The sequence below is a fragment of the Mustela nivalis genome (genome assembly GCF_964662115.1).
Source record: "Mustela nivalis genome assembly, chromosome: 7".
In the NCBI taxonomy this organism is placed as follows: domain Eukaryota; kingdom Metazoa; phylum Chordata; class Mammalia; order Carnivora; family Mustelidae; genus Mustela; species Mustela nivalis.
Window position 1 is genome coordinate 48,856,324 of NC_139026.1, and position 14,613 is coordinate 48,870,936.

Consider the following 14,613-nt stretch of genomic DNA (forward strand, 5'->3'; position numbering starts at 1 on the left):
TCAAGCAGCCAGGAAAGAAGAGAGCTGTGTCTATATTTGTGTGTGTGTGTGTGTGTGTGTGTGTGTGTGATCTAAGGAGGCACAGAGTGTGTGGTTGTTTTCCTTTTTGTAATGTTAACCTCGATCAGTATATTCTGGTATTGTCAACTTGATCCAATCTTTAAAGTTCCCCATTAGTTTTTCACTTCATGGTTTAGAAGGTACTGATGGTCATTGTCCAGATTCTTTATTTTATTACAGATTGCACAATGGCAATATTTAGATATTATTGTCCCTTTCTGCATATATTAGCTGCAGTGTGTTAAAACAAAACAAACAAATTTTACCTCATCAATTCTTTCCACTACAGACCATGGAAAGGCAAGGGCTATATGTTAATCTGAGTTGGGAAACTCTGTGAGAAGGACTGCTGGCAGAAACGTGATCCAGCTATGTATGGAAAGTGCTCAACAACAACAACAACCAAACCTTGAAAGAACTGAGACAGAACAGACTGGACTGTGGAGAATTCTCTGAGGCCACAATCCCAGAAAGCAAGGATATGAGTCCAGGGAGCAGGGGAGATCTGACAAGAGAGGAGCAAACTAAAGAGAAGGTCACCCCTTGGGGCACCTGGGTGGCTCAGGGGGTTAAAGCCTCTGCCTTCAGCTCAGGTCATGATCCCAGGTCCTGGGATTGAGCCCACATCGGGCTCTCTCCTCAGCCGGGAGCCTGCTTCCGCCTCTCTCTCTGCCTGCCTCTCTGCTTACTTGTATTCTCTGTCTGTCAAATAAATAAATAATCTTTTTTTTTTAAGATTTTATTTATTTATTTGACAGACAGAGATCACAAGTAGGCAGAGAGGGAGGCAGAGAGAGAGAGAGAGAGGAGGAAGCAGGCTCCCTGCTGAGCGGAGAGCCTGATGCGGAACTCGATCCCAGGACCCTGAGATCATGACCTGAGCCGAAGGCAGCGGCTTAACCCACTGAGCCACCCAGGTGCCCAATAAATAAATAATCTTAAAAAAAAAAAAAAAAGAGAGAGAGAGAGAGAGAGAGAAGGTCACCCCTAGGAATGACTGCAGGTAGAGTACTTTGAAACTGTGAGGGCTGGGAGCCAGTGAGAAAGTCTTGAGTAAATGTGGGATCAAAGGGAAGAGTGTGAGCCAGCAAACCCTGCAGGGAACCTTGAGAGGGAGCTTTTGAATGAGAGCAAGGGGTTAAATTACAAAACCTAATTTATGTAACAGCAACTGTGCATCTGTACATCGCCCAACCACATCTAGCGTGTGAGCGAAGATGTGTTCGCTTTTGTCATTATGCAGTCTTGCTGGGCATGTGTCATACCTCAGAGATATTAAAGTGGGGGAGGGGAGGCAAGCAACACAAAGCGGAGGAAGGGGAAAGAGAAAGGACCTGAGTTTAAGAATACAGTCTTTGGAAGATAAAATTTTCAATGCTTCCTTTTTCTCAGGCAGCCACCCAAAGATGCTAGGAAAATTTTTTAGAGATTGCTTAGGATCTATATTAATCCCAACAGAAAGCCATAGTTGACATAAATATTTTCATATTCTGCCTTAAGCTAATATCACAGTGAATTATCCTTAACAATCATGATAAAAATCTTTACCATTAATTTTAAGGAAAGCTATAATAAAATTATCAGAAATCATACTGTTGGAAAGGATCTTAAATGTCAGATAGTTGTAGTCCTAAATGAGAATATTAAGACAAAATTCTCATTCTATGAAAAAATAACAACAGTTGACATTTAGATGAACTAATTCAACAGAGGGCCAAGCTCTTGCCTTCTGGGCATAGAAGAAATACCAGCTTTATGAAAGAGTTTTAATAATAAAAGGTAACAGGAAAAACAAACATAACTCACAACTATTGTACAGTTTTTGCAAGAGGTAGTCTCATATTTTATGAAATTGCAGATTGCCTACATGATTTGCGTTTTAGATTCAGTTTCAAGCCATTCTGCAAAATACTAATATTGAGTCCAGGATTTAGCATGAATACAGAAGAATTCTGATCTGAAATAGAAAAGCAAACATGAATCTGGGTAAGATTACAACTACTTGATATTTTTCTTTGTATTAAACTTAGGTTCAATAATCTACCCTTAATTAGAAGAGAGAAATGTTATGTTTTTATTATTTTTATCATTATTTTAAAAGTAGGTTCCATGCCCAACGGGGGGCTTGATGTTACTACCCTGAGATTGAGAGTTGCATGTTCTACTGACTGAGTCAGCCAGACACACCCCGATCCCCAGTTTTTTGGTTTTTTTTTTTGAGAAATTTTAAGTTTTTAGAAGATGTTTATTTTTTGGCCATTTTGATCCATTCTTTTATTTGAAATATAATACTAAGGCCACTGAGAAAAAAAGCTTACCAGACATAGTATATTTTCACATAAATGTGATCATTTGTAACATGTAATATGACAGAATGGTCACAGCCTTAACTTCAGCCTGTTTTATCTACTTTATAGCAGGGAAAGGAAGTGACTTTTTCAAAACTGCCTCCCTAAAATCGTATTTAATGGTTAAAAAAAAATAACCTTACTTTTGAAAGTATTTTCACTTTCTCAGAAAGACAGATCCTCATTAATATTGAGTATTTCAGGGCAGGTTCACACATGAAGTCACAGCTCACTCTTCACCAACATTCCTCCCTAGATATGCAATCTATTGTTAGGGAAAGCCTGGATGAACATAAATAAATGCATACATTAATCTGAAAATATTTGAACATAACACATAGGAATCAAAATAATGTATTTGGGACAGCCATTTTAATGGATCTCTCGTAGGGCAATATTACCTCTTCAAATTTTGTGTATGTGTGTCTATGGGTGTGTGTCCTCAGATGATAACCAGAATAACCATTACAATATTAAGGGGTATTATTTTGAGAATACAAAGGAAGAATTCTACAGCCAGCCTCAACAAAATTCTCCCCTACAATAGCTTTAAAATACAATTTTAATTATGCTGTGCAGACACTTGTGACATTAAATGAACCAAATGTTGCTCTTGCCTGTGTGTCAAACTAAGCCACAAATATTGAATGTTCTATTCAAATAGAAATAGGGACCTCTGGGTGGCTCAGTCGTTAAGCATCTGCCTTCGGCTCAGGTCATGATCCCAGGGTTCTGGGATTGAGCCACACATCAGACTCACTGCTCCCCAGGAAGCCTGATTGTGTTCCCTCTCTCACTGTGTCTCTCTCTGTCAAATAAATAAATAAATAAAATCTTCAAATAGAAATAAAGGGTGCCTGGTTAGCTCAGTGGGTTGAGTGGTTGAGCGACCAACTGGTGGTTTCCACTCAGGTCATGATCTGATGGGTCGTGGGATCAAGCCCTGACTTCACATTGGGCTTCCCGCTCAGTGGGGAGTCCACATCAAGAGTCTCCCCCTTTGCCCATTCCACACATGCTCTCTTGCACACGCATGTTCTCTCTTTCAAATAAATAAAAAAAAATTTTTAAATAAAATCTTAAAAAAAAAAAAGAAATAAGACAGACCCTGGATGCCTCACTGTTCTTATTTTAACCGAAATGATAATATATTTTACCTACATCATGGGGTTAGTAAACTCCAATAGCCAATAATTTTTTTTTTAATTAATTTGACAGAGAGAAATCACAAGTAGATGGAGAGGCAGCCAGAGAGAGAGAGAGAGGGAAGCAGGCTCTCTGCTCAGCAGAGAGCCCAATGCGGGACTCGATCCCAGGACTCTGAGATCATGACCTGAGCCGAAGGCAGCGGCTTAACCCACTGAGCCACCCAGGCGCCCCCAATAGCCAATAATTTTGAAGTAGTTTTCACATCTAAGTAAGGTATGACTTATTGGGATATGAAATCTCTTAAAGAAGATAAGACATATTTGTGGAAGATATGATCACAAAATAGTTACATAAAATACAGCCAGGCTTGAAAACATGTCTTAGTCTTCTAGTGGCATTTCTTCCCAAGACTTGAGTTACTCTGTAACCACTGACCACCACCCAACACTGTTCTAACCAAAGGAGCTAGCACTCATTAGAAACTGTTTGCTCTTGGGAATGATTGTCACACTCTTGGTTAAAGTAAAAAAAAAAAAAAAAAGAAAAAGAAAAAAAAAGGTGTGTAAAAATTGACTGACCCAATTTAGATAAGAATTGATTGCTTCAAACTGCCCACCTTCTCGTGTGGAGAGAAGCAAAATGTGTAGCGGTGTGTGTACTGTGTGTGTGTGCGTGTGTGTGTGTGTGTGTGTGTGTGTTCCTGAAAGGTTAAAACTGGAGATAAGGTTAGCGATTTTACAGAAAACAGCTCTGTGCTTTTCCATGGATCAGTGATATGGTCATTTCTGACCTCTTGCAGCACAGCTCAAATAATAAAAAATTCAAGTTAGACTTGCCATTCATTCTAAAGTAAAACTGACTTTCAGATCATTATCAGAAAAAGGCACAGTAAACAAACTTTTGAACCAGGAAACATAAATAACTCCCAGGCTGTGCCTCCTAGAGTCAGGCAATTCTAGCCTTCATTTTGGAAAAACAGAAAATGTTTGCACTGAAGCAAGCCAGTGTCCACATCTGACTTCCAACACCTCCTTTCCCTCTTCACTTTAGGAATAGCGATCCCCAGATGGTTCTAGATGCCAGTAAAGCCCAGAAGACGCCTTTCCCGATATCTGTTGTTTCAATGCGGTCACAATCATTTCTAAATAGATCTTGAGTATCATCATGTAGCAATGTTTAGGTTGAGGGATGTGTAAGGAAGAGGGGTTTCGGAAATATCTTTTGTTGCCTACTTTATAAACAGAGCATGTCGTCTGGTCCAATTGCACATTTGAATCCTGATTGGCTAGCAGCATCAAATTCCCCATCCTGGCCATGCTCCTTGGGTCTCCATCCAGCAATGAGGATGTAGCTAATATACAAAGCCTGGAAATGAGCCTCCCCCCAACCGCTTTCAGTCTGTATTCACTGTACAATAGGGAGAGCACTGTGTAATACCCATTGCAGAGGTGAGAACGGTACCCACCCTTGCAATGAAGGTAAAATCGGGAAATGCAAAATTGAATGGGTTACTATTTCACTGCAGCTTCTGAATTTATTTCCATGGTTGCTACTCTATTTTATCACTATATATCATTGTCTTGAGGCACTGGAAAACTAGAGACTATGTTACATGACTGATTTAGATGTGATATTATGATAATATTTACCCAAACCGAACTTTTTAATAAATACTATAATGTTTTATTTACTAATACTGCATATGTTTACTAACAATTACGTAGTCCTAAATTACTCTTATCTCCCTAATTTTGAGGTCTATGACTTTAGGGAAAAGACTAGGGCTTGTATATCTTTTGTATTCATAAAGCTCCTGCCCCAGCACTAAATACCTTGCAGTCATATGGTTCCTTGATTGCAATTTATCTGTTTAGAAATTTTAGTGGTAACTATCTCTATAATTATAATGTATAAAACATTTATATCACAGAAGTAACTTCCGGTAGAACAGTATTTAATTTTTAAAAAGTGGGTAGCAGCTAACTTATGTAGAACTTACAATGTTCCATGAAGTACTATTATTATTCCCATTTTACAGACAGAGAAACTGAGCCTCAACAATGTTGCTCAGGTTCACACAGATAGTAAGTGAGGGGGCTGGAACTCCAATACAGTTCTGTTGGATTCTATGCTGTTAAGCTTTCTTTCCTCCATGTTTACACATTTAACATGGTTCTATTTCTCAACTTTAAGTTTTTCCAAATAAAAATAAATAAATAAAGGACGAACTGTTGTGGGAAATGATTTCATATGGCGAAGGAGTGAAGTGGCTATGAGTGGTCCCTGAATTTTATCTGATCATGTTTGAAGTGTTTTCCATCTTTGTGACTATCTGTACTTTAAAGGAGCCAAGAATATAAAGCCTAGTCATCAGTGACATCTGAATGTACCGAGAAAGATCACACTGCAGACTTTTCAACATGATCGGGGGCCTCGTAAATACCGATGATTTTTACAGGATTCGAAGTCCGACGGTCTACTGATAAATTGATATCAGAATTCGATGCAATTCCATACTTGTAAATAGAGCTTGTAAAGTTGTAAAGTTGTAGCTGATAAAGTTTTGTCCTTTTTGCCGCAGACTTTGAACATTTTACTTCAAGAATGGATTAGAAAACAGCAGCCTCAGAAGGACTGTGAGGAATGGGGTTAGTCTCTGTGGGGCCCTTTCAATATTAGCTGATCCTGTACTCCCTTGTTGGGCGGCTTCCCCCTGCTGCCTCTTCAGGAACCTTCTCCAACCCTTCGCTGTAAATTTGCCTGCTGAAGAACAATTCCAGGTCTGGTTTCTGCTGTGTCCCTAGTCTCCTGGCAATTTTTACCTGCTCAGCTGGTTGTTAGTTGGTGAAAAATGCCATGAATCAATCTCTGATTATGTCATGATTGCTACTAATAAGTTAATGTGTGGCACACCCCAGGTACATTTCAATATGGACTTCATGAGACCATGACTTGACCCAAAGATTCTCTTTCTAGGAGTGGGAAGTGTAATCTCAGTAATAGAAAACAGAATAACACTGCAGGTCGCACAGCCTGTAGGATTAAATTTAGAGGCAGGAAAAAAGAATTATTGCTCAGAAAAGTGCACTGTGGGGTACATATGTCAAATGATTGGGACCATTGGACAGAACGGGTGGAAAGCAGTAATAACACTTAAATCTCCTGACCCCAACTATACTTTCTTTAACAATTTCCCCCCTCTAAAAAATGGATGCTATAGTGAGTCTTTCGGAAAAAAAAAAAAAAAAAATCCCTTTTGGTATCTCAATAAATCTGTAGGTATAGTTTAATCATGAACAAGAAACTCTTACTCTTGGTTTAGTAGATTTAGCTTAATAAATTGTGTTCTGATGAGTGCCCCTTGAAGCAGGAAAAATTGCTAGTCTTCCATTCCAACTGAAAGCCTTCCTCTGAGCAAGTTGTTAGAACACGTTCAGAGATGTCTATCATGGGAACATATAATAGGATAAATTGACTGTGGGAGAAGAAGGCAGGGATTAGTCACTCACAAGTTGGCAGCATAAAGACCAGGTAAAGAATTGCATACCAACCTGACAATCAGGAGGGGAACTGGCACCCTGCCCTGGCTTGGGTGGGCACTTATTCCTTCATGAATTAATGAGTTTTCCATAGACTTTGTTAATAAAGCTGCAGAAGAAAGAACTTTAAAATATAATTTAAAAGGGAGACTTTAAAGAGTTTTCTATTCATGGCACATTCCTTAGGAATTATTAATTTCCCAAAGAAGGAAACAATGATTAACTCCTTTGGATAAAGTCTGAGACTACAGGAAGTGAATAGTGACGATGTCAAGTATCAAATGCAAACTTAATGGGCACACTCTTGTTTCCTTATGCAATCACCTAATTACCCAAAATACCTGTTCTGGAGTAAATTCTTACTAGACGGTCATCCCAGGTTTCAAGTATGCAGCTATTTCCAAGATAACCCACCCGCTACCCATATAAGGCTGCTTTATTTACTGAGTGCTTCTGAGATAAGGCTTATGCTAGCAAATATTTTATCACTAACCCACTCCTACTGATCGCCCCATATCCCATGCTTCATGGATGTAACTGTTTAGGAGGATGGTGAATTGGAAGTGATTTTAACCACCTGAGGAAGGAAAGGGTCAGTCTGAGGCTATAGGAGCTTGGAAGCAACAATGAATGAATGCTCAAAAAGGAAAATATCACTTTCTGGAATAGAGGTGGTGGGAGTAAATAAATGCACAAGTGGCTACTCTTAAAATCCCAATCCAGTCAGTGTTTGCAAAAACTGGACACAGCCAAATCTCCCCAGGATTAATGATGTATATATCAGAGGGGACATATTCAGAAGACTAAAGGCAAATTGCACTGTGATCTTTTCTCTTACCAGTTCTTCTTTCCCACCCCCCATCTCTTCAGCCTCATTTAATCTGACAGGATAGGCTCCTAAATCTTGCTGGTGGTATCAGCCAGGACCTAATTCACTGTCCATTATTTCCTCAAGGCGTGATGATTTTCTCCAGCATACCTGTAGGCACAATACATAATACAGAAGTATTTTCCATTGCCCCTAACATGTAAGCCCAATTACTAATTTCTTGTTAAAAGTCATTACGAAATTCGCAGACCTTGATCAATATGCTTGGGGTTTAGTTTTATGTCCTTAATATTTTTTTGAAATTACCAGGAAAGAATAGATTCTAAAACGCAGTGGTTTATCTCTCAGACCTCATTATTCTGTCCTCACGATGTGCATCACAATGAAATGACTGACTAAGGACTTTGAATACAAGTAAATATAGAAGCTCTATGTAAATACGCTTGTCGAATCAGGAGAAAGAAAGAAAAGGCTCGGAGGAGTTGTTTATGCTTTCTTTCATCTGAAGAGCCATTTTCTCTCTACATCAGATAGCATATTGATTTTAGTGTACTTCAATTCTCAATTTTCCATAAACCATAAAAACCTTAATGGCTTCTCCAAAGCTCAAGTGAGAAACAATCAATTAATTTTCCCAGTAGTTCAACTCTGTCAAAATTAAAGTGCTATTTTAATGAATTTTCCAGACATTTAGGATCTACACAGCAGCAGCTTAATGCCAAAAAGGCTTTCTTTTACCATGGCAAGAAAAGTTTAAATATATACCAATTAAATAGAGAGTTCAAATGTTTTAACCTTTATTATAGCACGAAAATGCAAGTTGCTTTACATGGCATTGTTCTAGGGTTTAACCTAATACTGAGTCCGCAGCAGCTCCGAACAGAACTATTGCAGAACCATCCATAATATAATAATCAAATACATTAGCTACTACCCCTGGGACTCCATTCCTCTGTGTTGTGATTTGAAAAATAACAAAAGGGGCTGTCCTACTTTCTTACCTCCAGTTCCCACCGCTACCACCACCTCTAGGACATGAGGCATTTTTTTCAAGGCCATGGTAAAAATTCCTGGAAGGGAAGGAGGTGAGGGAGCTAACATGCTTTCATTGGCAAAACGATGACCAACAGGACATCAGCGTGGACTTATTTATCAGATTAAGTAGGTGTCACTGAGAAAGCAGAGATTACAGAAATGGAGTCAGGTGCAAGGTGAGGATGGTGGAGAGGAGGTGGGCGGGTCTCTGTCTTGACGGGCCAACGTAGGCAGCTCCCTGGGCAAATGACAACCACGAGTAGTGATGGAAACGAGGGTGATGTTGAGAAGGGTCAGGATTTGGAAAGGTTGTGGGCCGCCTCAGAGTTCAATCTCTGTCAGGCTGCTCCGACTATGACTATGAAAATAAAAACACTAAAACAGTCATTGGAATTGTGAAATGAGTTAAAAATAGGACTAAATTACAGGCTGATAGGACATCCTAGCCTGTTTCATTAGGAGTATATGGACTGTACTTTGCTAGAGTAAAAGGGCAGTGATGTTGATTGCTAGACAAAATTCACTTTGTTTTGGGCGTGAGGACATCTTTTGTGATCCAAGACGATGTCATCAGGGTGTTTCATGTGGGGGCTGTGCGGGCTTTTTTGTTCTTCTTTCTTGTTTGTTTCCTTTTTCAGTTGGGCTACAATATAAATCTCATTTAAAAACTTGGTGAATATAGGGAAGCTGTTTTGAGGAGACTAATTGATTTATAATTTCCTCTTTTCAGGAGACTGGCTCTGCTACAGTTCCTTCACAAGGAGGAGGCACTTTCTCTCACACACAACCATTAGACAGACTCAGGGTGGCTGTGGATGGTCACAGTTCTCGATGATCATCTAGTCCGTTACGTATTAAAACTTCGAAGTAATCCCTTCGTCCACCTGTTAATCATCTCTAGGACTTCTGGAGTACAGGTTTCCTCGTGCGAGGTTAGATTCTAGGAAGCACTTCCTGCTTCCTGGTTACAGAAAGTGGGTTGGTATTTCTTCTTGGAAGCTGACCTGCCTCAGGGTTTCGAAGAGGAGGGAGCTATTGTCCTTCTGAAATAAGTATGGTTATTGCTCTCCACCTTGATTACCAGCCACAAAGTTTCTTAAAGCTGAAGCTACTATGTGGGTGGGCAAATCAAAGGTGCTGCTTATCATTCAGGGCATAAATAAAAATCAGGAGGCAACCCAGTCACAGAGTGCAAGAAGGAAAATCAGATCATAAATCTTGTAAGTTATTTTCCATTTACATAACCAATAGCAAATATCACTATAGTGCTTAAGTAATGTAAATATAAACCAGGAGTGACTCTATCCGTGGATCTTAATGAAACATCATATATAGTAAGTGTGGAATAAAAAGGCTCATTGAACAGATTTTTTAAAGTCAAAGAGAATATAAACATGCTCATACATGCATAATACATATGTGTCAGGCACTTTGTGTTCAATGCTGTTTCAGTCTATAAAAATAAATAAACTTACAAATCCTAAAGGAACTTTTTTTTTTTTTTTAATCTTTTGGTATATCGGACAGAAACTGCTTTAAGGGTGTTCCTGAGATTTTGAAGGATCTGCAGCCTGGCCTCCACAGCTATGTAGAAATGAATGCTGCTTAGTGATAATTTAAAGGGGGAGATTTGCCTTCACAAAATGCTTCATTCATACCCTTTGCTGGGACTCCCTGCAATTATGACATAATCTATTTATTTCATCTCAGATGTTCACTTACCGTTCTGTTGAAGTAGGCAAGTGAGCATTATCATGTATTTCTTCCACATGGGAATGCGAAAATTTTAGAAAACTCAAATCACTCACGAATAGCTAGGCTGGCGGAAGCAAAAATGGAACTCAAACTTCTCAAATTTAATTTCTCAGCCTTTTACTTCACGATTGCTGATAGATATTCTAAGTCTAGAGTAGCTGGAGAAAAAACATCTCACGTCTTCAAACATTTGTTTTCATTATTGTTTTTAAAAATAATATTCACTAAGATTTCCAATTAAAAATAAAATACTACGTTTTAGGAAAATTGAAAAATATAAAAATGTATGAAAAAACAAGAACAAAGTTCATAGATAATGTTAATACCCAGATAGAACTCATTTTGTTGTAACTTTCCTTCTAAAAATATTGGATTCATTATATATATATATATATATATATATATATATATATATGGCATATATATAGCATAAAAGCAATATATATATATATTGCTTTTCATTAACCTAGTAGACCATCTATGTTAACTTCTACATTATTTTATGTACCATTAGGAAACAAGAAAAAAAAAACTGCTAATACTATGACACAATGCTTAACAATTTAGAATCATTATCTTATACTTGTTGAAAGAAATTCTTTAAACATAGGTTTACCAAATCTGTTGAGTTTATATAAATAAAAATTAAGTAACACTAATTGGTTAGGCATTCCTAAAATTCTTTTTTATTCAAACTTCAACAATTATGATTTACTCTGTGATTCAGATTTTTCAATGTGTATGTTCTTCTACATAGTTATCTTCTATCTCCACTAAGGTGTTGGTGATGCAGCATTTCTTGAAACTATTCTATTGTCTCCAGAACTTGCCTTGAAGTTGATTTCCCCCATTGGAAAGTTTTAATACATGTGAAACTACAAGAAATGGGATTTTAGATATGTAAAAATATGAAAAACTATGCATCTTAGAATCTATGAATCCTTTTTTCCCCCTGAACTTTGCATCATGAGAATTTACCTGGTCTTTTATTTATTTATTTAATTTTTAAAAAAGACTTTATTTATTTCTTTGACAGAGATCATAAGGAGGCAGAGAGGCAGGCAGAGAGAGAGGAAGGGAAGCAGGCTCCCCAGTGAGCAGGGAGTCCGATGCGGGGCTCGATCCCAGGACCCCGATATCAGGACCGGAGCTGAAGGCAGAGGCATTAACCCACTGAGCCACCCAGGCGCCCCACCTTGTCTTTTAAATTCACGATATTTAAAGGCTTTACAATAGTTGGTATAATTTATATAAACAATTCCTTATTATTGGACATTTAGGACCTTTTCAATTTTTTGCCATCATAAATAAAGATGTGCCAAACATCTTCAAGTATAAAGCTTAGCCTACGTCTTTGATAATTTCCTTAAGAATTCTAAAAATAACATAACTAGGTAAAGTTTATGCAGTTTGCACTCCACATATATTGCCAAATTGCTTTCCAAAATGGTTGTAACAATCTGTGTGCTAACCAGTACTACAAGTGAGCACAGTGTTACCTAACCAGTGGTTTTCACTATTCACCAATGGTACATATATGTTATATCTTGCCTCTTGACTGACTACACTTCTGTTTCATTTCTTCCTTTATTTTTTTTTTTAAGATTTTAAAAAAATTTTTGTTTATTTGACCGACAGAGATCACATGTAGACAGAGAAGCAGGCTCCCCGTTGAGCAGAGAGCGCGATGTGGGGCTTGATCGCAGGACCCTGGGATCATGACCTGAGCCGAAGGCAGAAGCTTTAACCCACTGAGCCACTCAGGCGCCCCTCTTCGTTTATTTTTATTTATCACCTGCCAGCATGATAAATAATTCCTTTCCCTTTTTAGTATTTATACCTTTACTGATCGTCTCAACCAGAAACCTCTTAGTCATTGCTTAGCCAATCTATACTAAAGGTAGCAAGCTACCTTAATTTTCCCTCCAAAGTCAGCTTCCTTAATCACTTCACTGCTCTAATTTTTTAGATACTCAAGGGGCCAAACCTGAATTTATTATTAGAAACTTTTTTTTATGAAGGTAGGAACCATCTATTTAATTTCTTGATGAAATATTTATTTATGTCTAGAACTCTATTCAATTAGTCATTTTTGCTCTTGTTCATAATACTAATATTAATACCACAATAAAAATCATTGCTCTCTATCCTGACCTAAAAGGTTACTTTATGAAGCATTGTCAAACCTTCTTGAAATAAGCTAGATAGGCCATGTCTTCATGATCATTGGATATTTATTCAGAAATGAAAACTGTTCTTAATATTCATCCTTTTAGAAAGCTTCCATCGAATACACACTAGAACATGCAGTCCTTGATGTCTGTGGCAATGCCAAGAACTATATGACACCTTCCAGGGCCTGTGACACACACACACACACACACACACACACACACACACACACACACAAATAATATATAAAATCTATTAGTCTTCCTGTGTGCCAGGCACTGGCCTCAGTGCTTGATGTGCACTAATACATTTAATCCACTCAACAATGATATGAGATTGGTCTTATTAATATCTGTATTTTATAGATGAGGAAACAAAGCAGGAAGAAGCATTTGACTGCTCAGGATCAGACAGATGGATTTGAACCTAAAATATTTTTCATCAGTATTGGCTTGTTTAGCACATGCTTTCCTATAAAAACTTGAGTATAGTAAGATAGATCAGACTCACACATCAGTTGCAATAAAATACTATAAACAAGAAGATATGGTAATGCAGGGGGTTGGGAGGATGCAAAGAAGAGGGAGGATATGAACGGGCCTTGAACGATGGAAACAGTAGGGTCTGGGATAGAAATAGAAGTGGATAGTTTCACATGGGGTGGAAAGATACACTCTAGAATCCTATACCTCTGGATTCAAATTCTGACTACAATACCTATTAGTTGTAAGGCAACTTCTCCTAGCCTTAGGCACTCAATTTGTTTTTGTTTAATGAGTGAAAGTATATATTTGGAAGCATATGATATGTTTAGAGTATGAAAATAGTGACGGAGTTCAATGGGGTCTTGGGACAGTTCAATGAGTGACGGAGGGAAGGGTAGGCATGGCATTTGTGGGGAGCAGTTGTAGCTGAGGACAAATGAAATAGGCATGAGGAATTATCGGAAGATTTGAGACAGAAGAAAGATAACTTGTCACCATTTTACTAAGACAACAAGGTTGACGGTGGTGTGGTTTGGAGGAAGGAGAGGCTAAGGAAGTGAATCCAGAGGACGCTATTGGTATTGCCTGGGTGAGAGATAATAAAGGCATGAGTCAAGGCGAGTTTCATGGAAAAGAAGAAGAGAGATTCCAGAATAATTTCAAAGGTAGATTTGAAAGAACGAGGTAACCAATTGGGGATATGGGATTGAGTCAAAATGTTCCTCAGATTTTCACCCCAGGGGCCTGAAATGATGATAATGCCTTTTACAGCAAGAAATTGCAGTTAGTTTAGGAATGAATCAGAGTCGAAAACTTGGGTGTCAGCAGTATAGACGACTTTGCAGAGCCTGAATGCAAAGGGAAGGAGAAAGTGGGAACTTTGAGTGCCAGTAACCCTAAAGCTAATTTAGGAAGGTAAATCTCTTTTGGATTAAAACTTTCATTTAGCAAAACCAAATATTAATGATATATCATGGAGTCTTATTTTCATTCTTATCGGGGACTTTTCTTCTCTTTTTGGATGAGGCATTCCTTTGAGAACTTAATGAAGACTGTAGACCTTCTTGTATCCCCAAGAGTGTATGTGCATGGCGGGGGGCGGGGGGATGTGAAGGGGACAATCATAAACATACATACACAGTGTTGCATACAGCTTTAGGGGGTTCTTATATTTTTTGAGGTCCAACTCCAGAAACCCACGAGTTTGCTCTGCATAACTTTTTTTTTTTTTTTTAACCAAA